The 13,393-nt window shown below is 41.8% G+C and overlaps 1 protein-coding gene across 1 annotated transcript in view; it reads right to left on the bottom strand.

Moving 5' to 3' along the window:
- nrxn3a (neurexin 3a) overlaps positions 1 to 6,332 on the bottom strand; it is a 185,152-nt gene extending 178,820 nt beyond the window's left edge. Inside the window, 1 exon segment of the mRNA XM_036150709.1 lies at positions 6,102 to 6,332. The gene's annotated coding sequence lies outside the window, so the exon portion shown is untranslated.
- Between the last annotated feature and the right edge of the window lie 7,061 nt (positions 6,333 to 13,393).

Here is a 13,393-nt window from a genome sequence, read left to right as displayed (position 1 = left end):
TAATGTTTACCTGTTACATTGTAATTTTGCTTTGCTGTCTTTTTGCCTGTGTTTTCTACAGCTTTCTGTTGCAGCAGATCATCCCTCACAAACACACACACTCACTGCACTCACACACATGCGGCGTAAACTCATGTTTACCAATGCAGACATCATTTTCAGATGGTCTCATTGTGTCGTGTTGCAGTGCGGCGAGCGTCAGGGGTTAAAAGGCTAAACGGCATGGATCATTGTTCTCTCTGAAAGGCTTCTTTTGACGAGGCCCGCAGGGACGAGTCCACATCCACTCAGTGACAAAAGGCTGCAGCACTCTGGATCCTATTAACAGCCTTACAAGCGTGTGTATGTGTGTGTGTGTGTGTTTGTGTGTGTGTGTGCGAATGCAAATAAAAGCACCAGCAGGCCTCTTGTGCTTTAATAGGAGCCACTTGGTGGTATTTTACGGCCGTGATCAAACACTGCAGCGGTGACAAAATGTCCTCCACAGCGATAAGATCTCGGAGAGAACACGCGGCAGTTTGTCATCGCACACTGACGAGGAGCGAGCAGCTCACATCTCACTGCTGTGGAGTCGATTTTCTGCACCATCATCTGGGCAAGACGTGAGGAGGGGGCAGAGGAGGAGGAGGAGAGACAAAACAGAGAGGGAGGGATGCTCCACTCACGCTCGTCCTCACACCTCAGACACGCACCTTCAGCATCCTGTCTCCATTTTAGGCTCAAATCTGTCGGTGCTCGAAGGGGTTGGCCCGTATTTCCCACCGTCCTCCACAGTGATGCATCAGATCGTCACACTGTTATTTAGTCCCCCTCCAAAAAAAAAAAAAAAATCTACAAATCTATCCTCAGGATGAGAGGAGAAGATGGAACAAAATAGAAATCAGGCCTTCCTCTGCAGGAAAAAAACAGTCTTCAAATCTAAAAATATAAAATTTGTCTGATATGGTATAAATATTTTTTTACATTTCCAAAACTACTTGTAGGCCCAAACAGAACAGGAAAATAATTGTGCAATAGTTCATTAAAGGCTTGCAAATGGGAAATGTATTTTCTGTTGGACCCATGGTGGGAATGACAGTGAGGAAGAAAATGACAGGGGCTTGGTCAAAACCTTATACTTCAGATTCACTTTATCATATTTAGATATTAATTAGTATGTTTTCAGAGCCCTCCTAATTAAGACCCAGTAGTCTCTGCAGAACAGAAACATTACATCAGCGTAAACACAGAGCCTCTCGTTCAAATGAATTCATCATGAATCAAGGTTAAAGTCTATCTCACCTGAAGTTAAGCTGCAGTCAAGGCATCTAAGGAGGGTTTAAGGTCAGGGCATTCGTTTCAGAATGAGGAGTTGTTGGGTTGTGTTTCCACGCAGAACGCCCGACAAGAATAAAACTAAAAAGGTAAAAGTGTGACAGGGAATATATACTGCTACCCGTATTCAAACACAAACATTAATTTGCATATAAAAGCAAACTGTTTCCGGAATTCCCATAACAAATTTGCCCTTGGTTAATTTCAGACAATTGTTAGAATTTGATTTGGTTTTTTTATGACCAGATAAAACTAAAATTAAGTTTGATTTAATTAGATTATATTAGTTTATTAGAACAGAAAAACAGACACACACTGACAGAAAATGGGAGAGGAGGGGGATCTTCTAGAAATCAGAATCAGAGCATTTTATTATTATTTATTTATTTTTTGCTTAATTGGCTGTGATCGTTTCAAATCTGATTTTATTTTTCTCCCATTCATTAAATCCATAAAACCGAAGGACCCCACCCATTCTTAGTGTATAAACGCCTCAACTGAAATCATGCACTTCGATGCTCTTTTTTGGAGTTTATAAGAAACCAGAAAAAATGTTAGGAACACGTGCTTTGTTGCCTAAATCATGGATCATTTTGTAATCCCTTCATTTTCTGTTGGATGCTGAATTAATACCTCTTTCAAAACAAAGTGTAGCACAATTATTTATCTTTTACATGTTACGGTACTTAGGGAGGAAAAAGAAAATTGGTCAAAATCCAAATCAGGAGGTCGGATCTTAAAGAAAACTGGAAATTCATATCAACCAGAAAACACCTGATTGATGCATCCTAGAAATTAGTTTATCTTTATGCCCCCCTCTAAAAAATATATTTGAATCATTTCACACTTATTTTTGTTTTATTATGAAATATTCTGGAACAGCTCAAATATTCTGTCCCATTGGTGTGGAGTCTGTTCAGAAATCAGCTAAATCAGACAGAATGTTCAGTCTATAAACACCAGCAGCACATACGTAGATGCACTTTGCTGAGTTTTAATAAAAATCAGATAAAAGACAAAGTTCATGTGGTTTGATGCATACATTTCAGAATAATTTCAGCACTCTTCATTTTGTGTTGGTCTCCAAACTACCACGTCATTAAGCAAGCTGGGAACATATTTTCTTTCATTCTTCTGTGTTAAACAAAAAGGTGAATCAGCCAAAATTGGAAACTGGCAGGTCTGACCCTAAATGAAGACAGAAATCGGTGCATCAGTGCATCCCCAGAAAGATGATCTTCATTTCATCTTTCTGCAAAAACAATAAGGGTCCTGTTTATTTTAATACCTCTTCTGTGAAACATCTGTTTAATGTTCTTAATTTGGTGTTATTACGTCTGTATTAAGCACTCTAAATAAGGCAAAACGGTCTTTCAGCTGAATCTGAAGGAACATTTCATCGTTGAATGCTTTTCAAATTTTACTGTTTATATGTTCAATAACCTTTTTTTGTTAAGTAATGTGTAACCTGTACGTGTATCTTGTATTTTGGGGCCCGTTTGCATGGATCACATCTTGAGCAGAAACCTTCTACACCAGCAGTTGTGTTCAAATTATATAAAAATATTATCAGTTGAGTAGAATTAACTTTCACATTTTTAAAATAAAAGGCTGCCAAATAAAATGACTGATAAAGCTCTGGGTTTAAAGGCAGTGAGGAACAGACTTTATGCCAAGGCTGGATGGTGGAAAGATCTCCTTCTGTCAAGGCGAGGGGGGCTTAGGATGCTGAGGGTCTGTTTTTGGTGACAGTTTAAATCTAGAGGACTCTGATGATGATATGCATCTACAAATATAATTTGATAAATGTCCAGTAAACTGTTAGGATTTATATGATTTAAAGAAATAATTACATAAAGACTAAAAGAGCTAGGTTTACCGAACATTATGGCTTGAAAGGGATTGCCCTCTAACCCCCAAACTGCCTGTCCAGACCTGAATCCTTATTGCAGAGTTTGAAATAAATCCATTTAAATCGCAAAGTCCATAGTTCGTGTTTTAAAACATTTATGCAGATTCCTTTTCGTGGTGAAAAATCAAATGTCCGTCTAAAAAAAAAATAACACAATTAAAAAGGTCCTAATTACAGACATGTAAATGTAGAGGGGAGGAGAGTGCGTGGATGCGTGCGTGTGGGTGCGTGCGTGCGTGTGTGTGTGATAGCGATGCAGCGTGGGCACCGAGCGGTTCTCCAGCTCCTCAGCAGGCAGGACACACCTTCTCCGGGCTGCAGCACCCTTCATGGCATTACATCATCAGAGACACCTCCAACCCACGCGTACAAGCCCGCGTTTACAACATCTGCACGCACACACGCACGCACTAAACGGATAATTGTTCCCGCCACAATAATGACCTAATGCTTCCACAAACGACTGCAGGCGAGCAAAAGACCAAAAAAAATACGTGTTTTTTTTTTTTACACACGCACGAGTTAAAATCCACGCACATGTTTCTGCTCAAAAACCTCCCACCAGCAGCAGCAGAAGCAGCAGCAGCAACGGTTTATGTAACATCACACGGGCTTTCTAAAACCCCATCCTTTGTTTTATTTTCTTTTATTGCAAGTGACAATTAAAAAAAATGCATCATGTTTTTTTTTAGCGCAGTCAGAGTAGAACCGTTTCTGTTGCATTTTAGTGAGATAAATACTGAGTGCATAACGTTTAATGCACCGCAGGGCCGCGCACTTTTCCACGCTCGAATCTGAGACGCTGGAGAGAAAGAAAAGAGCATTCTCCAAAAAAAAAAAAAAAAAAAAATCCTGCGTAGTATCAGTCTGTCCCCGCCCAGAGGGATTAGTGTTACCTTGAGAGCCCTTGGCTTTTTGCGGCTGATTTGTCAGGGCAGTTAATCAGCTGTCAAACACGAGGGGGGAAATTTTTCAGAAAAGCCTAAATTACAAATACCCCCCACCTCAAATCCAAATCCCAGACAATGAATTAAACCAAAGAGAGGAGAAACGGGGGAAGGTGAGATTCCTGCTCAAGCAAAGAAGAAGAAGAAAAGAAAAACGTTTCTTAATTTAATTAATATAAAGCTGGAATTTAGTAGATTGGATTTGTTTTGTGTTTTTTTTTTTTTTTTTTTTTTTAAAGAAGAAACTTGAATATTTCAAATTGCTCTACGTGAGCCTGTGTATTTAAAAACGCCCCAGTCTACATCAGATGAAGGAACATCTTTGGGCCTTCAGAAGAAAAAAAAAGTATATAAATAAATAAATAAATTCTGGGACACGGGTCACGCCCATTTTGTAGGCGGTTTGGAAAGAGGGGTGAAAAAAATTCTGATTAGGAATTCCCCCTGCATACATCCATCTATGCATACATATAGGCACAGGAATTGTTTTTAATCCTATTAAGTTTTAGCAGCGACGACGGAGGGAAAGAGAAAAGCAGCCTTTTTTGGTAAATCTGAACACCAAAACTCCACTGTTCGGCCTGGAGACGATTTTAGAGAAGCAGATTGAAAATCCAGGCCTGTTTTCAAATATTATTATTTGTTTTTATTTCGTACAATGCACGCAAGGCCTGGTATTTTTCTGCAATGAAAAAAAAAAAACTCCAAAGATGCTCCCTATAAATGGGACATCTCGCACCATCCGTCGCAGTGGAGGTGACACAGATGAAAGCTGCACGACTTGAGCTAAAACGTTAACTCATGATGAACTGAAATAAAAAAAAATAAACTATCAGCTTAAGATGCACCATGAAATGCATTCCAGTGAGATAATTTCAGCGAACCCGTCTGCAGATGCAATTTATCGGCCAGGGAGCCCAATTTATCCCGCTTCCTGAGAACATCTCACAATTTAAATCCCTTACATCCTTTCGCTGATGTCGCGTCGGGTTACAAACGGACTGCTTCAATTTTGTTCGACAATTCTGAATATGAAAATGATCGAATGGGGGTTGTTCCTAGCCTAGTATTAATCGTCAAATATCAGGAATCTACATTTAATCTCGAAATTGTAATTTTTTTTTTTTTTTTTTTTTTTTTTGTTAAACCGACCTGCTGGGTGGGAAGAAGAAAACACCAGCAGCAGCGTGCGTTTTTTTCTCCTCCCCAACAGGAGGAATGATGGAGGAATGCAACGGTCACTGCTGCCCATCTCGGCGCAAACGCAAGGTCATGCACCAAAAAAGAAAAGCTGGTCGAATTACGCGAAAAATATGCATCAATATTTAAATAGTCCACGAGAAGCGTGCGTGCCATTTCAACACGCGAATGCAGCCGAGACAATGCGTGAACACAATGCGTGGAAACTGGACACTTGGCGCGCATAGGATTTATTATTCATCAGCCCCAAACAAGGTTAAGGAGGTCCACTTTTTTATCTTTTTCTTTTTTATTACATTATCTCTGTTAAAACAAACAGAAGCTTGGGGCCTATTTGACGCCCTACAGTGTTTGCTGTATGCTAATTACTAAAATATAGAATTGCTAATTCATTCTGTAACCATAAGGACTGCGCAGAGGTCTGTAATTCTACACTTGTCTGTCAAAGAGACGTTAGAGGCCAACATGGCAGGAATTCTGTATTTAAAACACCAACATGTCGCCATTCCTTCAAGGAGACCCGCAAACATCCGCCGAGTCTGTGCGTAAAAACCGGTAAAAGGGGGGAAAAGAAACTCCTGTAAAATCCCTGTGATACCTGTCCGTCAGGAGCTGAAACTCGAGCCTTCTCTGCCTCCTCTCGCCTCCTGTTTCTGCTCCTCTAACACCCATTCTCAAGGCGGACACTAACATGAACAGGTTGAACTGTCACAGACGGCGTTACTGACCTCAGATCAACAGACCAAAAGTGTCCACCTGCTAAAATCCAGCTGCCAACTGTACACGGAGCCACTTTTTTTTCCTTCTTTGCCTTAACAAAAAAAATATCCAGGATCCAGTTGGAAGCAGCGCCGTCCTCGGGCTACCTTTATCGCTCCTCGCAGGTGCGTCCAACACGGTGCATCATGCGCACAAAAGCCGCTGTTTGCTCTGTGCCACTCGCGGCGGCTGCGGGCAAGAGGCGCGCACACGCTGACACGCACGCGCGCGCCAAACAGGGTCCGCCCTCCACTCAGCGCTAGCGCGCGCCCTTTAAAGGCGCAAGGAGAGTGCGCACAATGTGCGCGAAGGCGCACATGGATGCTATGGTTTCATTTAGTTTCTGTTAGTTTCAACATGTAAAGAAAAATCCTGTTTTAAAGAACCTAGCAGCTGAGGTCGGACAGTTCTGATGGGGCAATAAGATCTTTAATATAAGACGGAGCTTTATATTTAAGAAGAAATTTGAATTCAGTTCTTAATTTAAAAAAAGGTGGAACAAATAGGGAAAATAGTACCAAGACCTAATCTTCAAGAGTTAACATGTTTTTCAGTGCTATTTTTATTGTTAAAAAGATGATAAACACAGAACGTTGCGAAGGTAATGATATTCATTGAACCATTCCACATTTATTAATATTTTATGCAAACCATCACAAAGTAATACAAAGGAAAATAATGCATTGCTGTTATTTTGTTAGATACTTCCCAAATAAAAAAATCCTAGAATAGTGTGATGTGAATTTCCTATTTAGCATCCGTTACTCTGATAACCTTAAATAAAGGTTCACCTGTGTTTAATTTAATCTTAACATAAATCCAGCTGTTTTGTCAAGGCTACATATTTTCATTAGAGATAATTAAGGAAGGACAAACACTACTGGAAGACAAAGGAACTTGTCATGGACGGTGAGTTTTCCACAGGAACAAAATGCAGACAGGTATCCTGGGGGTCTGGAGGCCAGCAGCTTCTGATCTCTGGTGGCAAAAGGGGTCCGGAGATCGCTGGCCCAGGAGGCCAAGAGGTCAGCGGTGGCAAAGGTTTGGGGCAAATCAGTATACTGGGAGAAACCACAGAGTGATTGGATTCTCCATAGAGGATCTTATCAGGGAGCCTACCGGGTGACATGGATGATCCTGGAGACTGAAACCCTGGTTAGGACTCTGAAGACTGGAACCCAAGACTGACTGATGGCTGGATCCCTGAAACCCACAGAGGAGCTCTGGGGAATGGTGGCTGGACTGCTGGAACGTCGACTGAGCCCGGGAGAACACTGTGGGGGTTGGGAGCACCCTCAAACGAGCCTTGGAGAGTAAGCCAGGAGAAACGCAACGGACCCCTGGAGAAGGAGGGAAATCCACCTGGACGCCCTCATTGAAGAACTCAGGAACAGGAGACGGAGGTGTTGGAGAGGCCTGAGCTTGGGGTCTCAAAAGTGGCACAAAGCTGGCTCTGAGGCTCTGTGGCAGACCACAGAAAAGCACAGGAGTGGGCGTGTCAGTGAAACTAACCAGGCCAGCTAGCTTGATAATGACAACGATTTATGTCTGTCTGCCGTCTGCATTCTGCCACGCCCACGTTTTCCACTGCAGTCAGCTTCATGCCTTGCACCTGCTTCCTACACTACTTGACAACTCCACAGCCACCGACTCAGTGCCAGATTATTGAAAGCTTTTGCCAGTAGATGTTCAGCGGTTTTCCATGTCTGATCACCATGTTTTGACTATGATTATGTTCCTTGGCTTTCCCTGCCTTTTCCTTGACAGGCTCTTACTAAGCTTTTAATCTCTGGACCATGACCTTGTTTCTGCTTGACTAAGCTCACAGGTTTGCCGTCTTCTACCTACCTGTTTATGAACCTTGCCCGATGACTCTACAGTGAGTAAAGCCTGCTCTCATCTCTGCCAAGTTCAAACCAGCTTGCTCCTACAGTGGTTCCCTGACTGTTACCAGGATTTTTGTTAAATAAGCTTTTTAAAATGCAATTCTGTGTCTGACTGAATTTCCGGGTCCTCTGTCTGGCTCTTGACAAAAATAAGCAAGTGTTAAACATGCATGGATTAAAACAGAAACAAAATGCATTGTTAAAACAACATAGCTAAAATTAACAGCATCATGGACGCAAGATGTTGAATTAATTAAAAATCACTGTATTGCTAAAAGACAACACTTATTTAATATATTCCTTGTTCACAATGAACGCCGCCAAGGAGATAAATAAGATTTCATAGTGCTTAGGTTTTGTTAGTGGGACCATCAGTCTCCTACTGGATAACAGCAGTTTAAATGAGGATTGCAGGGGATGTGTTGGGTTATTTTAAACCTAAATTACTTCTTTATTCAAACCATGTTTATGTATATCAGGAGGATACATTTACTGGTGACCAATTGTCTTGCCGGCCTGTTTAACTACCTGATTCCACTTGTTCCTGTCATTGGTGAGGAGGTTTCCATACCAGGACATTGCAACAAAGGAGAAAACACTTTGCAAAGTTACAAAGAGTTTTTTACTGGGATTGAAGCCCCCTAGCCTAAAAAAAACAACAATGCTGTCCAGCCTTTATGTACACACAGCCGACATTGGGCTGGAAGGTCAGCTTGTCATCTGTTATTGTTCCTAGGTATTTGATTTCAGTCACCTGTTCCACTGACTGGCCTCACATGACAGCAGGTCTAAAAGAAGACCCAATGCCTGCTGGCAACCACCATGATAAGTGTTTTTTTTTTTTTGTAACATGGATTCTATCTGACAATTTATGCAAATCATATGGTGAGTCTTGATACCTTATTGTATTGAGGCCAATTTGCTCCACAAGATGGGGGTAATGTCATATTCCTTGTGTTGCATAGCTGACTAAATTAAGTTAGAGCAACAATAACCCTCATCTTGTCACTCCGACAATGATACCGTGAGGAAAATAGATGAGAGAAAAAAAACACAAATATACAACATACTATTAAGTGAATTAACAGCCTGCCTCACTAAGGTCCAAGAGTAGTCCATGCACTCACCCACAGCACCAAACAACCCCACCGATACCCGATCCACAATTCCCTCCAGAACCCAGGGCACGGCCTGAATCAACATGGACATGCACACCTTTTAGCAAACCACCAATTGAAAATGCAAAGAAGCATACTCAAAAGATTCTAACTAAAAAAAAAGCCCCCACAGGAGCTCCCCACGAACCAGAGCTGGAGTGCATCCATAACAGGGCAGGTATCCCAACCAAGGGAGAAGAAAGAAAATTGCCTCCATGGACAGAGCCACGGCTAGACGACCCAACACTAACACTCCAACTCCAGCAAAACAAAATTAAATGATGAAAAAGCAACATTGTCAAACCTTTTCTGCTGCAGACTGCTTCAGCAGGACAGCATGGGTCAGCCCCAACAAGGCGCCTTCAAGCCCCTTGGGTTTTATAGTATTAAATGTGTGGGGATAGAACATTTCAATTAATGGTAAAAGCGGTGCCCAAACAGCAGTGCCAAAGCCGGTGGCCCGAACCCAGCCCAGGCACCCATCTGCCCTGCCGGTCAGCACAGGACCACCTCACATATGTCCACCACCACGCAAGATCACGTCCAAGCTGGCTACACACTGCCAACTCTTCCCACCGTAAAGCTTTTCCTTTCTACCAAGGGCCTCAATCATGAATGCACAGCATCTTGTTTCTTCCTTTTTCTTTCAGTTCTCTTCTCTTTTCTTTTTCATTTTTCCCGGCTATCTCTCCTTCTTCTTCCCTTTTTTTTCATTTCTCTCATCTTCTGTATTTGTTTTTTTTCTCTTTCTATTTCTTCTCATAGTCCCCCCCTTCTATTCATTCCTGTTTACTTTTATTTTAGCCAATTCCCATCTCATCAACCCGGAAAAAAGAACAAAGCAACAAAGAAAATAATTACCTCACTGTCACAATACCTTACGCTGTAACACTGGGCCACACAGCAGCAAAGCACACACCATGCAAGCAGGAATCACAGGACAAATCCCGCACCAACACTTGCCCATAAACCGTGTGCCACGGTCGAAGCCACCAACAGACCTTACGTACTTAGAATTCCCCAGACCTCGCCCCAAAGCACCCAGAGTGTTGAGAGGAGCCCAAGAGCCTGTAAGTGCCCCTCAGGGGGCACTTACAGGCCCCCTGAGGGTTTATCAAAGCAACTCTCAGCACCACCATCCCAAGAAGTCACCCTGGACTTTGCACGATGCTCCCTGCCAGAAACACCATAAGGGCTCCTAAAACCCTGTGTCTGAATAATCCACCTCAACACCAAACAAATAGAAACACAAGCAGACCACCTGAGTCAAAAGACCAACCCCTAAGCTGCCGAAGTACGTCCGGACCAAGGTTGGTAGGGAACCCAAAGCAGCATTTGATCTGGGGCCCTTTTTCCTTTTGAGAACATTATCCACGATTGGTTATTATTTGCTGAGATATATTTGTTAACAAACCAAGCTCAGTCACTAAGAAAAGACCAAACTTGTAGCCTCAGATTGCAACTATGTTTGCACAACCATCAAACAAAGAATGCTTACAAAATTAACTTAACAATTCCCTAAAAGTTCCAGATTAAAAATGTAGCATCTTATTTCAACTATGCTGAAAATGTCAAATACTGCTTCCTGGGAGGTTTATTTAAGCCTGTTACCTAAACACAAGGATGGAAACCTAGGAAATGTTGTGGATTTGCAATCACGCAATGTTCCAAAAATGCTTTTACTTCTAATCATGCAATTTTGCAAAAGAAGACACGTCTATTTTATGAATAAAAGCACACAGCAGATGATGGTGAAATTCCAACTGCCTTTCCTTCACTCTTACCTGTTCATCCACCTTTCCACCCCTCTCCTCTTTCACTAAACGCAGGTCAATATCGCACCTGTCATCGCGTGGAATCAAGTTACTTTGACGCTTGTACAATACTGTCAGCTCAGCTTCAAAACCAAGCTGTATTCCACCCAGTCATGGCATTGAGATATCCTACAACTTTTGTCACATTTAACACAGATCGGGAGGAGATAACAACCAAGAGGTTAGAGAATCACAGTCAGGGCATGGGTCCATTAAGATGTGGTTTTAGCTCCATCTTTTTCACCAACCATCTGCTCCATACCAGTGTCTGATTTACAAAGTAAACAACACTAATGATGTCCAGGTGAAAACACGCCCATTAAGTTCACCAGGTGAACAAATATGAGTTTTCCATCAGGTCGCAATGTAAAAGAATGATTTCTGGGGAAAATGCAGCAGCTATAGAAGTGAGAAACAGGGTGAGATCAAGGTCCAGACGGATGACAAACCGGGACACTAATCAGAACTGTAACAACATCTGACTGAATAAATAAAAAAACACCCTTGGAATGATGTCTTTAAAATCAGCAATGCTGGTCCCTTTAATTTATTATTGCAAAGTGAAAATATGAATACAGGGATTTATGGATTTGACACAATCAGTCAAAATATCTCAATATATTATACATCAATATATTGGGCTCCGTCTGAATACCCTTAATAATATCTTCTAGCTCCTGTTCCTGTAGACTGAGGATCACCTCAATCCTCACCTCCGTACAGGTGATCAAAACGTCGCTCTTGTAAACCAGGCCAATAACGACGCTAACGACTCCCCATTGCAGAGGTGTGGACCTGTTTCAGTTCAATTTGCATGTTATCTAAGCCATTACAAGCCCTTTGTTGGGCATTACTATATAGCTTGGATCTCCACACTACTCCAGACATTTTGAATTGAGAAAGCTTTCTGGACCGGAAGCGAACCGCCTTCAAATTTCGGAAAAAAGTCCAGTTGTTTTGTTTTTTAACTTTTTTGGAATCTTCCTAACTCCTATTCCTTGACCTTTCACAGGGTCAACAGTAAGAAGTCTATTGTGGACAGGAAAGGAGCTTCAGACTGCTCTAAGTCCAACATAATTATGAGATGAAAACGCACATGGACGATCTGAGTCAAATCCAGATCTTTCGGAAATCCAGGCCTTCCGAAAATGAACTACAAAGTGCGCAATGTCTTCTCTTCGGACATCTTCATTGATTTCCATGAGGGGGCTGTGCTTATAAATTATGCAATGCAAAGGATTGTGGGATACCTTAAGGCTTCTTAGCGCCGGTAAGGGATGTCACTGGGTTCATAGGCAATATTAGCCGTGCAAGCAATCATGCAGGCTCCTTTTCCTACCTCCTTCCTTACTGACTGCACTATTCGGACAGCACTTATCATGGCGACCCCTGACAAACTATTCGGACTGAGCCCATGTCTTAGTGGTTGCGCCTTTATAAGCAGGGAGTATTTGCACACATGCTTATGTTGTTGCGTTTCAAAGAACAAACTGCCTACTAGTGGCATGGCACATTCACTCCTGGGGAACCGTAGAGCCACAGGAAGAGTCATCTGCATTGTACATGGCTTTGCTGCAATCCCTCATACTGAGCAAGCATGAAGCGACAGTTGGGAAGAAAAACCACCCATTAACGGGAAAAAAAAAACCTCCGGCAGAACCGGGCTCAGTATGAACGGTCATCTGCCTCGACCGACTGGGGTTACAGAAGACAGAACAGAGACACAACAAGAGAAACAAAAAGCACAGAAGCACACATTGATCTAGTAATCTGTTCTACATTAGATGGTAGTAGCGGGTGAGCCGTCTTCTCTGGATGATGTCACAGTTAACAGAACGCCAGACCAGGTGTACCTACTATGAAGAGAAAAGAGAGAGAACAGAAAGTTAAAGCAGAAATGACAACACATAATGCATAATTGAAGAACAGTAGAACTCAATATAGTGAGAAAATTAGATCCTGATATACTCCAGTAACCTAAGCCTATAGCAGTAAAACTATAAAGGTAGCTGAATTACACAGTTTTAAATGTTTTTACCAGTGCTGTGTGCGAGGAGATCATAATTAAAATGTTGTCATGTAGATGTGTGACGGAACAATAATCCTGTTTACAATGGATTATCGTTTATCGTTGTAAACTGGGCCTAAATTTTGTATTAATTTATGACTATTTTGAAGAAAAGAGTGTAAGTGCAAACACTGGTTCTACAGCCTTTTTAGGTGGGAAATTTATGAGTTCCCTTGTCAGTTTGGACCAAGCAGCAACATCCATCCTTTCTCCTAATCTTTTTTTCAAGGGTTATCAAATGTTATTATTCAGGCGTGTTAAACAACGTAAAAAGGGTTACGAAACGCATAATGGAGAGAGCAAAACGAATCAGAAATATTAATAATATTAATGCAA

Source organism: Fundulus heteroclitus, chromosome 19 (assembly GCF_011125445.2).
Source record: "Fundulus heteroclitus isolate FHET01 chromosome 19, MU-UCD_Fhet_4.1, whole genome shotgun sequence".
NCBI lineage: Eukaryota > Metazoa > Chordata > Actinopteri > Cyprinodontiformes > Fundulidae > Fundulus > Fundulus heteroclitus.
The sequence above is the reverse complement of the archived record's forward strand: the minus strand, read 5'-3'. Positions and strand labels throughout refer to the sequence as shown.